Source organism: Euprymna scolopes, chromosome 24 (assembly GCF_053919585.1).
Source record: "Euprymna scolopes isolate OS-2025 chromosome 24, ASM5391958v1, whole genome shotgun sequence".
Taxonomy (NCBI): Eukaryota; Metazoa; Mollusca; class Cephalopoda; order Sepiida; family Sepiolidae; genus Euprymna; species Euprymna scolopes.
Genome location: NC_136505.1, coordinates 94,535,812 through 94,548,961, shown reverse-complemented (window position 1 = coordinate 94,548,961; position 13,150 = coordinate 94,535,812). Strand labels below are relative to the sequence as shown.

Genomic DNA, 13,150 nt, shown 5'->3' with positions numbered 1-13,150 from the left:
CTTTTCTCTTTGCTGCAACCTCTATCTCACAGAAGAGATGTTGCAAGTTTGTCTCTGCTTTATCGTTATTTTCATGGAAAGTGTTCGACTGAGCTTCAATCTATGGTCCCCCCCTCGCCAAACTTTCACAAGAAACACTAGACTAGCTGAAAACATTATCAATAATTTTCCCCACTCTTTATCTGTGCCTAAACCTAAACATAGATTCCATGATCAAAGCTTCTTTCTTAGAACTGCACGCCTGTGGAATTGTCTTCCGTTTTCCTGCTTTCCAGCTGTCTATAATATGGTTGTCTTCAAGTCCAACGTGAACAAGTTTCTGATGAGTCGTTCCACTTAAGTTAACAAATTTACCGAACTTCCATTACTATTGATTACTATATTGTTCTTTTGACTACTCTACACTCTTTAACCCTTATCCTTGAGTCGCCGATCGGCCTTGATAAGAAGTCAGTGAAAAATAAATGAACATTCGAAAGAAGCAGAACAAAAAACAAAAAGGACAAGGTGCTGAACTGAAAGAATAAATTTAAAATTTTCTCTTACAATATTATTTTATTATTTGGATTGAACTATATAGCACAATATTACTTTCTGAGTATTTATTAATACTTATTAATTTATCTCATTTGAGTCATTTCTATATTTAAAATACAATGGACACTATTTTTTATACCAATGTTAATAAACTCATATTTGTTGCATGTTGTTAGTCTTTTTGTCCAAAAAATTAAGTTTTTTTTTTTTTTGCACTATCCAGAAAAAATATCAGCTTTATCAAAACATTTGTTGATTACATATATTTTTCATTCTGTGGACTTTCCACGGGTCGTGCTAGTATTAAACATTTTATTAAATGATTAAAAATTCGTAACTTGTATGTTAAGGTTAGCCTGTCTTTTTAAACAGATAATGGGTTTATTGGTCCCTCGACAAAAGGAGGGCGGACTTGTAGATTCACCTTTGTCTGTTCGTCCATTCGTCTGTCCGCACTTTTCTCAATAACTACGCCTTGAAATTTTTGGAAATTTTGCACAAACATTAAACATGATATGCGTAAAAAAGTAACAGAACAGATTTTCCAGGAAAACTCCGGTTGCCCCCCTAGGGGTGCCTTTCAGGTTAAAATGGCTAAAGTTGACACTTGTGCTTATTAAAAGAAAAAGAATTGATGCCTTGGATTTTTATAAAACTTTCTGAAAAGTTGTAACTAACTGATTTCTATATAATTTTGTTTGCCTATACTTTGCAATAACTCTTGGGTGTGCCCCAGGGGCTCTTTTAGGGCTAATTAAAACACTCAATTTTTAGGACTATTTTACCATATTTGTCCAAAATTTTATGTGTATGTCTATTTAGCAGTTTTGTATGGTGCTGCCCTCAAATTTAAATATGTTAAGGCCTTGGAGACTTTGGGGGCTAAATGGGGGGGGGGCGGGGATCAAATAATAGACTTAATCATTTCTCTTTTTTTTTTTTTGCATGGTGCAGAACTCAAATTTACATATGTTAAGGCCTAAAACTACACCTTTTGTTCATTTTCACCAAGATTTGACGTCCCCTGGGGACTTTTTGGGCTAAATGAGGGAGGGGGGGGGGCAATGCTAAACTTAGTCACTTTTTTATGTCTCGTTCACGGGTGACCGCGCATGCTTCACTTGTTTTGTTTTTTTTTAAACATGTATTTGAAAAGGAAAAAAAAATAACCACACCTTTTTGTGAATATAACCAACTGACGAATTGATGCAAAAATGAAAAAAAAAACATCATAGTTTTCATAATGAAATATGTTCAGTGAGGAAAGGTCACTGTAACATGTTTAAAGTGAATTTTGTGTAAAGCCGGTAAGGCTTGGTCGTTTTGTTTTACAGCATATCAATCATTTTCAGGTTATTATTTAATGCCGAATCCGGTCATTTTTTTTTTACAAACAAGTTTTTATGCTTCAAGTTGTTAATATCTTCAAGATATTTATGGTGTTTGCTTTTGTTTGGTTTGATTTCATTTGCTTTTGTTTGGTTATTTTACGGCATATCGTTATTTTTATGACAATCTATCTTCAATCTATAGTCCCCCTCGTCAAACCTTCATGAAAAACACTCGTCTAACTAAAACCACTATCAATAATTTCCCCCCACTCTTTATCTAAACGTAGATTCCATGAACAAAGCTTCTTTCTTAGAACTGCTCGCCTGTGAAACTCTCTTCCGTTTGCCTGCTTTCCAGCTGACTACAATCTGATTGTCTTCAAGTCCAACGTAAACAAGTTCTTGATGAACCGTCCCCCTAAGTAATCCAATTTACAAAGTTTCCACTACTTATGTACACCCATTAACCCTTATCCTCGGGTGGCCTCCGGGCCTTGATAAATGGTGACTCCTTTGTAAAAAAAAAAAAAAAATATTAGCCCCTTTCGAGTTATTGAATGCTGAATCCAGTAATTCTGGAAAAAAAGGTTTTATTCTTGGAACTGTTTATATCTTTTTTTTGTTTTTTTGTTTTTTACTTAACTCAGGGATCACCACTTATCAAGGCCCGGAGGCCACTCGAGGAAAAAGGTTAATGAGTATACATTAGTCAATGTGATTACAGCATAGTAAACATAAGTAGTGGAAATTTTGTAAATTGGATTACTTAGGGGGACGGTTCATCAAGAACTTGTTTACGTAGGACTTGAAGACAATCAAATTGTAGTCTTTTGTTTGATTGTGTTCTTTTACGGCATATCAATCTTTTTTGGATTCAAGCATTTTGGCAAAAGTTTTGATGTTCAACTTATTTATATATTCAAATATTTATTCCTGGTTTTTAGTTTGGTGGGTTTTTTTATGAAAAATTGTTTTCATTTTTCGTTTTGCAGAACATGATTGAGTTTTGCAAAGGGGGGAAAAACCAGTAACATCAATGTTGAATGCATTGATATTTTTTAAATTTCACACAAATGTACTTTATGTGTCTGGCAGTGTTCTTAAATAGGTTATGTCTCGGAATGCCTCCGATAAGCATTGATAATCAAAAAAGATCTGACTTTACCAAATTTAACACTCTCATACAACCTAACATCATAAGTGCATTTGAAAAGTTTTATCACAGACACAAGCAGAAAAGCACAGCATATAAAATCGACAGTAGGTTCTTTAATAAACTAAGAGCCCAGCTATTTCGGAATCCATAGAGAACGAACACACAAACAAATAAACACAAAGTGCCTTTTATATATAAGTAGAGATATATAATAGTGTAACATTGCAGGAACAAACAAACAAATGGAAGAAACAAATATCTGACTGCTTTTTTTTTTCTGTTTAAGAAAAGGCATTTATTACTATTGCTTTTTTTTTTACTGTTCATTTAGTCTGCCATGAAGTTAACAAAACCCTGCCATCTCGACACCAGCTTAAAAGTCCTTGCCACCATCATGGAGCTACACATCTATCTCCTCTGGCCTAACGTTGGCTAATGCCAGCCATCTCTTGCCCTCGACTTTACACATCTATCTGTGATGTTGCGGCGGGGGGGGGGGGGGGGGATTGATCTATATGACCATGTGTATACAACACCAGAATATGTTGTACTGTCGAGGGTTCAGTATGAATAACAACATAATACATCTTCTCAGGCATGGACTTTGCTTCTTTCGACCACGTGGTGTCCTTTTTTTTCTTTTCCTTGTTATGCAAGCTTGCGCACACTTTCTAATTTGTATATTAGCTTTTTCGGTTACTGCTGCTAATATCTGCCAGCCAGCTATCCCACAGCTCTTGGAATTGCTAGATAAAAGAAAGCGGGGGGGGGGGGCGGTAAAGAGAATATAATTGTTGAGTCTATGCTATCTTTAAGATCAACTTGGTAGATGTAATAAGAACATTTATGGACGAGAAAATCTATTATTAAATAAAACCATCAAAAAATAAAATATATAAATCAAATAAATAAAAAGCTTTTTCGGCTACTGCTTTTGCAAGCCAGCTATCCTACAGCTCTTGGAATTGCTAGATAAATGAAAGCGGGGGGGGGGGTTGTTAAAGAGAATATAATTGTTGAGACTATGCTATCTTTAAAATCAACTGGGTAGATATAACAAGAACATTTATGGACGAGAAACTCTATTATCAAATAAAACCATCGAAAAAAATATATATATATAAATTAAATACTGAAATAAAATGTAGTTATTAACATTTGAATCTAATAAAAAGATAATAAAATTGATATCGCAACAACTTATCTAGAAAAAGTTCCCATCTTCAAATGCAAACTGTTAAAGGGCGTTTAGCTTGAAAACTTCAGCATCCAAAAGACTTTTTTTTTTTAATTAACCATTGAAAACATGATGATCTTCGGAACTTTGGCTAGTGACGTTTTAAAGAATTGTTAGATAAAGGAAGGGGGGGGATAAAGAGAATATAATTGTTGAGTCTATGCTATCTTTAAGATCAACTTGGTAGATATAATCCATTCCTGCTGAATATATACAGAATGCCAACATCAATATATTACATACTAGCGGGGGTACCCGGCGTTGCCCGAGTGTTTGTTTCCGGGACGGGGGGGGGGGAGTTTTAAAAAATGTTATGGTAGGTAAGTAGGAAGGATCAAACCCGGAGTCATGAGTAAAAGTAGGAAAATAAAGTGTGAAAAAAAAAAAAAAAAAAAACCATCTGCAACGTTAACAGTTCGGCCACCAAGAAAAGTCCATTCCAGTTGTTTAGGGGAAAAAAAAAAAAAAAAAAAAAAAAAAACGACTACGGTAGGTCGGCGCGAACGTGAAAATATAATGTGAATTGTCCAGCACGCTAACCACTATGCCACAGAGCACTGCAGCTTAGTTTAGTGATTTTAAATAACTTGACATGAAAGAACTACAAAGCCAAACCGGTGTTCTCTTCTCAACTGTTCCTTGTGAACGATCCCCAAACGGTGTTAAGTGGTGGCAGGGGGAGGAGGAATTTATTAGAGAGAAAATATTTTACCACTTCCATTGATCTTAACCGATTTTGGCCGTGACTTCTCAGCAGAAAAAGTATAGAAATCTAAGATTATCGAGGAATTTGAGAAATAATAAGCCTATAACACACCTCAGATATTGTTCTGCCGTTTGTGCATATTATATTTGCATGAAATATCTTGATTTTTAATCCTATTAAGGTCAAAATCCGACGGGAAAAAATGAGTTCATTTTATTTATATAGAAGAGAAGAGATGAATCAATCCCCTATGGAATTTCCACTGGTCCCACAAGTAACGTTTTATTATTTGTATCTCATTTGGGTCAGTTCTATATTTAAAATACAATGGACACTATTTTTATAGCAATGTTAATAAACTCAGATTTATGGACGAGAAAATCTATTATTAAATAAAACAATCAAAAAATTTAATATATAAATTAAATAAAAAGCTTTTTCGGCTACTACTGCTATCCTACAGCTCTTGCTGGTATTTCCCCACCTGCTCATACGCGGTCTGTTGCAATAGTATTGCTTACTGCATAATTATTCTGAAGAAAAGATAAAAATTAATCTATATTCATCATTTTCTCTCTGAGAAAGTTATTCTGAAAAATTCTTGTGAAATTTGTTTTTTTGACAAAAGTGCAATGCGCATAGCCATTCTTGTTCCGCGCATCAGGTCCCACCGTCTGATAAACAGGACACCAAATGATTTCCCTTTAAAATCTATATAAGACTTGAAGACGTACCCAGTATTGCCCGGTATTAACCGTAACATTAAATTCGTTTTAAAAAAGGAAGTAAAATAACAGAAAGAAACCGAGATATGTGCGTGCGAGTCTTATGTTTTTTTTTTATAAACAGTTCACTTCTTGTAAGTAAAAAAAAAAATACTCGAGCTAAAATCGAAACCAAAACCTAAAGACAGTGAGACAAGTACGATAACCATTAGACTAGCTTGACAAGATCTTTAGAAAGCGTTTTCAAACCTCGTGAAACCGTTGACAAACAGATAAAAATCTGATGATCCCCCATGTACAATTTTTCAATTTTGAGCAGCCCTTTTTTTGTTCAGGTGAAAACTGATTTTAAAATCTTTCCACGGGTCTGAATACCCTATACACCAAATTTCAAGTCTGTAGATGAAAAATTCGTAAAGTATATAGGTTGAGAAGTGTCCTCATACGCACACACATCATCACTTTTATAGATATATAGATAATGTATAATAGTACTTTTCATTGCATAATTATTCTGAGGAAAGGATAAAATTCAACTTCTTTTGGAGAGTTGCTCGAATCGTCTTAAAAATTCTTTTTAAAATTTTATACAATTCTATTTGTTTGCTTATACAGGGTGACCCATAAAACACTGGCCCCAGCTCTAATTAGGCCCCGTTTCTTACTGTTTGGTCCAAACGAAATGAAACTTTGGTCATAACTAGTTTATTATATTCAAAATATCACATCAAAACACTAGGGTTTTTGGCCTTTTTTTTCTTTTTCGCCATTCTACAGCATATGTTCTAGATGGCCTCTTTTGTTTGTTTTTTTGGGGTCACCCTGCATATATAAACTTATATAAATGAGTTTTGCATATTGAACGACTAATATATTGCCAAAAGTGCACTTTATCATCATGTGTAAATTTTATATTTTTCTTATCACTTTGTTCTAACTGGGGATAGGGCATTCTACCGGATGCCGGACATTCACTTACTGTTTAGTGCATTCCAACTGAGAGATCTTTTTAAGCCATTAAGTGCAGTTGTTTGTATCTTTCTGACACTTAGTTCACCGGGTATCTTGAATGTACATTCTTCCTTAATATATCACAAGTACACAAAGCCCTATGTTTAGGAGAGTAAGTATTTCGCTTTCTAAATAAAATAAATTTTTCCTTTCAATTTGTGTATTTTAACCCATTTTTAGTCCCTCTCCTATAAATAGAATATCAAACGATTTCTTTTTAAGATCTATATAAGATATTATATAATAATAATAATAATAATAATAATAATAATACTGTTTAATGTATAATTATTCTGAAGAAAGGATAAAATTCGCCTACATTCCCTCCAGCCATACTCTTGTTCCTCTATTTCGTTTTTTCTCCATTCATCCATATTCCCGTTCCTCTTTCTCTTTTCTTTCTCCCTCCACACATACACACTTTCATTCATCCCCCACTCTTTCTCCCTTTCTCCGTCCTTTTATTCATACCACCATCTTTTTCTCTTTCTTTCTTCCTTCCCCCTTTTATACATTCATTTTGCTCCCTTCTTGCTTTTTTCGGTCTCTTTCTCTCTTCCTCCCTCCATCCATACTCCCGTTCCTCTGTCTTTCTCTCTTTTTTCCTTCCTCCGTTCCCACTCTTTTTCGGTCTCTTTCTCTCTTCCTCCCTCCATCCATACTCCCGTTCCTCTTTCTTTCTTCCTCTGTCTTTCTCTCTTTTTTCCTTCTTCCGTTCCCACTCTTTTTCGGTCTCTTTCTCTCTTCCTCCCGCCATCCATACTCCCGTTCCTCTTTCTTTCTTTCTTCCTCTGTCTTTTTCTCTTTTCTCCTTTCTCCGTTCCCACTCTCTTTTTCGGTTTCTTTCTTTTTCCCTCCCTCCATCCATATCTCCGGTTCCTCTCTCTCTCTCTCCATCCATCCATACTCTCGTTCCTCTTTCTTTTTTCTCCCTCTCTTCATCTATTCATACCACTGTATTTCTCTCTCTCTCTTCCTTCCTTCCTTCGTTCCCCATTCTCTCTTTTTTGGTTTCTTTTTTCCCTGCCTCCATCCATACCTCCTCCCCCGTTCCTCTTTCTTTCTCGATCTATTCATACCGCTGTCGTTCTCTCTTTCTTCCTTCCTTCTTCCGTTCCCGCTGTCTTTATTTTTGTTTCTTTCTCCCCCCCTCCTCAATCCATACCCCCCCGTTCTTTCTCTCTCTCCATCCATCCATCCTCTTTCTTTCTTGCTCTCTCCATCTATTCATATCTCTGTCTTTCTTTCTCTTTCTCTCTTTCTCTCTTCCTTCCTCCATTTCCCACTCTCTCTTTTTCGGTCTCCTTTTCTCTCCATCCACACCCTCGTACCACCACCTTTCTCTCTTTCACCTTATCTCTGCTCCTATCTCTCACGCACAAAATGTCAAACAATTATAAATAAATGACATTTACGTTAATAATAGAAACTATCAATGGAAGCCCGTAGGGGAATTAAAGTTTCAGTAAACATAAAAAGATGATGATAATGATAATGATAATAAATGAAAATCAGTTAAAAGAATTCATTTTTAATAAAAAGAAAGTGAAAAAAACAAAAGCAGGATTTTCTTTAGGATAAGTGCACGTTCAGAATTTTTTTTTTTTTCACCTTTTGTTCAGAAACGCAAAGTAACCATAATACTAGACTGTTGTCTGTAAAGTTTAATTAAAGCTAGAAATTACGTTCATATTCGTCATCTGCTTTTTTCGTGAAGGTCACGAAAAAAAGAAAAAAAAAAAAAAAAAAAAAAACAGATGGTCATTCAAATTGTCACTTATGGCGGCAATTAAAAATAAAGAAAATACAAAAACGTCCGTATAATATACGTACTCGTTACAGAACGAAGATGTCGTATTCCAAAAATCACAAATTGATCAAGTTTTTTTTTTTTTAACTAAGAAAATCAAAACTTACAATTTTTAGCGATTTTACTACTAAACTGTATTGAATACAAGGCTGAGTCTTTACCTCAACACTTTGATCAAATATACTAAAGTAATTCAATAACACAAAATAAAGCATTGATTGGAACATTTATTGAATTTAAATAAAATTAAGGAAATTCTGAAATGAATGAAAGTTTTTGTTTTACAAGAAAGTCATCACTTATCAAGGCCAGAAGGCCACTCGAGGATAAGGATTAATGGACGTAAGGTGATAGTGTAGTAACCGCTAATGGTATAGATTGGGGAGAATTTGGATTATTTAAGGGGACGGCTCAACAAGAACTTGTTTACATTGGACTTGAAAGTTCCTATATTGTAATCGGCTGGGAAACAGGACAGCGCTCTGCAATGTTCCATGGGTGGGCATTTCTAGATTTAGACACAGAGAGTGGGGAAAATTGTTGATAGTGGTTTTAGTTAGTCGAGTGTTTTTTTTTTTAAGTTTGGCAAGAGGGGGGGGACCACAGATTGGAGCTCAGATGTTCTTGCTGAGCCGTCCCCTTAAATAATCCAAATTCTACCCAATTTACACAACGATTACTTCAACACCACCGTACATTCATTAACCCTTATCCTCGAGTGGCTTTCGAGCTTTGATAAATGGTGACTCCCTTGTAAAAATAAAACTTTCATTCATTTCAGATTTTCTCTAATTTTATTTAAATTCAATAACTGTTCTAATCAATGTTCTATTTTGTGTTACTGTATTACTTCAGTATATTTGTTGTTTCATCAAGAGCTTTGATCCCCCCCCCCCCCAGCATTGAAAGTCATAAACTTTGTCTTATCGTATTAACGTAAAGACCAATGTCATTTGCAAACTTTTCTAGCTCACATAAGAGCGATTGCGCATGAGTTATGTTCCTATTAACAATGCCTCCCCACGGGACAGAGTTAGACACCAGGGTCGTTTTTTAACGTGGAGAAAAGGAACAAAAATTAAAAAATTGTCTCAGTCGTGAAGGATTTCTCCTCCACTGACAGAGAACAAGAAATTGAAGTGCAGCATCTGAAGAACAGATACTACACTTTGAAGTATTTATTTGCTCCCCCACTGAGCAAATTAGGCACAAGGCCGATTTTTAAAGTGCGGAGTGAAGGGGAAATGGGGACCAACTTCCCGGGGAGTAGGGGAGCTGGATAGTGACAATTGGTATGAAGGGTTGCCCCTACATTGACCAAAGTCTTATATGTGGGGCTGCCCCCACATATGGTCTTTGCTTGCAGTATCTGCCGGAACAGATACTACACTTTGAGATATTAAATCTTTTATTCATGTTAAAAAAATACAGTCAAAATCAACGATGAACAAAAAACTTAGGCACATGGCCAACTCAAAAGGGGGGATTTTGGGGGTCGTTGGTCATCCTTGTCACTCCAGAACTGAACAAAGTCAAAAGTTTCTCCCAGCTAGTATCTTCTTTCACCATAATACCGCATATACCCTTTCATATTTGGGGACGTCCTACTTAACTCCCAATTTTTAAAACATTTTTTATTGACATGTAAAAACAAAAAAGATAACAATAAAATGGTACAATAATTCATTTATGTCGAGGGCGGGGGAAGAAAAAACAAAAGGTGATTAGTAGGACCCTCCCAACCCCGTCTAGTTGATAGACTGCCCGTTCCACTAGGTTTGTAAAAGGAACCTCGCTTCTGCGGGTCAGTCTCTAGGTGGGGATGCCCTCTAGATGGGGGTGAATGGAGAAAAGAAATTTTTGTGGGTAAGGGATGGAGGTTAGTTTGTATTTCTTTTTCTCCAAGATGGGTAAAATTTAGAGGAAGGGGTGAAAACAAAAATTGCAGGTAAGAGGGGATGGGGATCTTGGAGGCTTCCTAATCGGGGAGGGATGGAACACACTCAGCTAGCTGAGAGGCTACTTGTTTAATTTTACTTTACAGAACTGCGCGTTCCACACCTAGGCGGGGAACACGTATTCAAATTTGGCTCCTCTTCGTACACACAGACTTGCCACATGTATCCATCTTCTGTCAAATGCCGCGCGATGCAGCCTTCTTCTATCACATCTGATCTTCACCCGTAGTTGGTGTTTAAAGAAAGCGATCAGATCTTGATCAGAAAAAGACAACACCCCGCAGCAACCTTGCAGGCGCGACGTCCAAATCACCATTCTCGCCACGGCCAGGATCGTAACGTAGACCATTTGTCTTTCCCGGTCCCACGGCGGCCTCACGTTGTCCATAACATTGGATACAGTAATTGGGCGAGGATGCTCAGGATCGATGCGAGCCGTCATTCCGCTGACATACGACCAGTACTGGCGGAGTTCGCGGCAATCGAAGAAAGCGTGATCCGTAGTTTCTACGGCCGTTGTCCCACAACGGGGACAATCAGGCGACTCCAAAAACCCGGAACTGCATTGTATGTTGTTGAGTGGAAGTGCATTTCGGGCCAATCGCCAGGTCAGAGAGAACTCAGAATTGTTCAGATGACTCGAACCTGGCGCCTAGCTCCACGCGGAGCGGATCTCATTCTGCTGCCCGCGCGCATAGCGCATAGCATAGCGGGTCGTCGTCGGCCCCCTTCACTAGATCCCTGTGGAGTTCCCTACGGGTAGCAGTCACAAGGTCACTGGACCTTGGTAGTCGTTTTAGCGCGGCTCGGCACTTTTTCATCTAGGCAGATTCTCCCCGCGGCCTGCGACGGCTCTCGATGGAAGGGTCGAGAACGAGGTCGGGGAAGGCGGCAGTAACCACGGGGTGCCACGGTTGGTCATCCTGCATATAGTGGCTCAGGAAGGCCAGCCTCTCAGCATCTCGATGACACTTCAAGTCCGGCATTCCCCAGCCTCCCTCACACGGACGTTGAATACAGACCTGTCTGCTCACCCAGTGTCTTCCTCTGTCCCAAAGGAGCGAGGACAAGAGTTCGACAAGAGCTTTTAGGTGTTGTGCAGGCAGGGGAAGTACGGCCAGTCGGTAAAGGATGAGAGGAAAGACGTAAGTGGCGCACGCCTCAGCTCTACCCTTTAAGGAAAGTTTCCTAGGAAGCCACGAATTGACTGCAGCCTCCACCTTTGATCCCGGCCCGAAGGCCAATTGCAAACAGAACAATATTGTCTGCGTAATATGCATCAGTTATATGTGCTGATGGATGCATGGACTTTTTTTTTTTCACAACACCCAGGCAACACCAGGCACCCAGGCTAGTCCAAAATAACAGAAAAATGCCTGATTTTTTTTTTTTTTTTTGACAACCGTTAACAGAAAAAAAAAGGTATGAAAATATTACATAGGCAACAAATAAATGTTACCAAACGCCAAAAAAAAAATAAAATGTGCTTTTAAAGTTCTGAATTTTTTTAGTTGAGGGCTGATTGCTTATATTACTTGTACTGATCGAACTATTGTTCTCATCTTGAGTGTTATTTGTGCAACGTTTCAGTCAGTTTGGCCTTCGACCTTCATCAGGCATGTCGGTTGACAAAAACTGACAGGGATACAAGGCGGAGGGCTAAGCAACTCAAGGAGGCAGCACATATGCTAAAAAAAAAAAAAATTACTAAGAAGATCAAACCTGGAATTTAGTAACATTTGGAAGCCTCTAATTGTAGCATAAACGAATATTGTACACCTTTAAAAGTTTGGCAATGGAAGGGAGATAATCCCCCTCTGTCAACCAATTTTTTTCTCACAGAATCGAAACAATGACCAAATAGTGGAGACTGACTCACAAAAATACGAAAATATCTACGGAAACAGGAACTTTTGTCCTTTCTTTTCTAAACAACAACCGACATGTCTGATGATGATCGAACGACAATCCGACTGAAACGTTGCACAAAGAATATTCAAGATGAAAACAATAGTCCAATCAATACAAGTAATATGTGTTTTTATTGCATTTTAATGAATTTTACCTTCTTTTTGCAAGATGGCAACGTAAAGCCTTAATATTGTTAAGCAGGATTTTCACAAAATGGAGCCTTACGAAATGCTACCATGTTGCTTTTTTTTTTTTTTGTATCACCCAAAACGTAAAAAAATGAAAATGTCTTAAAATCTTAATATTAGGTTGGTGCAAAAATAATGTTTTTATATATATAGTTGAATGTCAAAAAACAATATTATTTTGATACCAACCTTATATATATAACTACTTCATTTATTCGCATAAATTTAATATACGAAAGTATAGATTTATGCGTAAACTTTAAGTATTTACTTCAAAAGTGCTCAATACGTAGGTAGAGCTAGTTAGTAATTTATAAAATATATATGGCGATTAAGCTACACTGAATATTCTGCGTTTCATCCAACTATAGGATTCGTCAGGCTTATGCGCGAATTCTGTCGTTGCTTCTTGTTTTTATACATGTTGAGGATTTCTAGTCGGCCAATCAGCTTTCTAGTCTCCACCGCGCCCCTTCCTACCAGCCAATGGGCATGCATTTTATCAAATAATGAGACAAGTTACCACATGCAGACATTTAGACGATCCATGTAAATTATGCCTCCATGAAAAATTTTCTAT

The 13,150-nt window shown here is 37.2% G+C and overlaps 1 protein-coding gene and 1 long non-coding RNA gene across 3 annotated transcripts in view; both read right to left on the bottom strand.

Moving 5' to 3' along the window:
• Nucleotides 1–13,150, bottom strand: part of LOC145246855 (protein timeless-like) — a 199,072-nt gene that overhangs the window by 95,059 nt on the left and 90,863 nt on the right. The window lies entirely within an intron of this gene.
• LOC145246854 (uncharacterized) lies at nt 4,718–11,678 on the bottom strand. The gene is made up of 2 exons (XR_013863197.1): nt 7,325–11,678; nt 4,718–7,237 (listed from the first exon to the last, which is right to left on the bottom strand). It is a non-coding gene; the product is annotated as an uncharacterized LOC145246854 (long non-coding RNA).